This window comes from Cynoglossus semilaevis, unplaced genomic scaffold (assembly GCF_000523025.1).
Source record: "Cynoglossus semilaevis isolate Cse_v1.0 unplaced genomic scaffold, Cse_v1.0 C19158222, whole genome shotgun sequence".
NCBI classification, from domain to species: Eukaryota; Metazoa; Chordata; class Actinopteri; order Pleuronectiformes; family Cynoglossidae; genus Cynoglossus; species Cynoglossus semilaevis.
The window spans coordinates 1-1,165 of NW_007586106.1; the positions used below are offsets into that span (position 1 = coordinate 1).

At 49.6% G+C, this 1,165-nt stretch overlaps 1 pseudogene; it reads right to left on the reverse strand.

The window, feature by feature from the left end:
• Positions 1–7: 7 nt before the first annotated feature.
• LOC103399184 (vacuolar protein sorting-associated protein 51 homolog pseudogene) lies at positions 8–1,159 on the reverse strand (annotated as a pseudogene).
• Between the last annotated feature and the right edge of the window lie 6 nt (positions 1,160–1,165).

The window sequence follows — 1,165 nt, forward strand, 5'->3', positions numbered from 1 at the left end:
TTGCAAAACAAAGCTCTCTTTGCGTACTGAAGCCCAGAACCTTTCAGATTTAAGAATAACTAGTGCAAAGACATTGTCTACTTTCACCTATTGCTCATTCAATGCCACCTATTGCAAATGTCAACCTCTATTTTACCACACAACATCCAGAATATTACTCTAAATGGGAAAGAACAAATATAGGAAACATGACCATTAACTTATCTGGAGAATGTCCAATTGGATTGTTTACCTTGAAGTACGGTTTGTTAGAGAACGAAATGTCTTTCGCTGTGAAGAGATGCACAGATGCCAGTACCGACTTAATCTGGTTCAGGATGGAAGATGACAGGAAGGACAGCAGCTCCGGCAGGCTATTCGGAGCATCTCTGCTGGAACTCGGCCCTCCGTGATGTGCTCCTGAGGCATTAGCCACAGAAAGCCGTGGTGTCGCCAGGGCCTGCCTCACGTCTGTCAAACTGTCCATGTAGAAGCTCTGCAGAGCGGTCAGATACTGCTTGACTCGCTCCGTCGCTGCCCGTTTCACAATCTCAGCCCCCTTGTTTGGCACAGCCGAGCCCGGCAGCAGCTTTGCCACGGCCTGAAGTCTGCGGTGAAAGCGGTCGAGCGCGCGCACTAACAGAGAGTTGTCTCCGACCCCCTTCTCTTCCTGTATCCTCCGCTCCACGAGAGAGAAATAGCGGGTGGCCAGGTCATCCACGAAGACTTGCAGCTTATTATTTGCCATCTGTGGGATATTTTTGGAAGCGAGCTCGCCTGTCTGAGCATGGGTAACAAAAAGTTCTTGATATGATGTTATCACTAAACATAAGCTGCTGACAAATTCATTGCAGCCTCTGTCGATGAATTCCAAAATGTCACTGTTGGAGGCGTGAGACGGTAGAGTGCCTGCTGTGGGTGAGTTACGACTTGATGGGGATGCGGCACTTGCAGCTGGTGACCTGCGTGCAGAAGCTTCCTTCTCAGAGGGGACCGAAGTAGACGGTGCAATCTCGGCCTCCAGGCCCTGAAGGTCTGACTCGAGTCGGGCTTGAGCATGACTCAGGAATTTATCACAGAGCTCCTCCGCTGGCTCATCCAGCTGTAAGAGCAGCTCCACACACTGTGACAAATCTTTAGCACTAGTGCCACCATCCCTACACAAAACACAACAGAAATAAGTTCT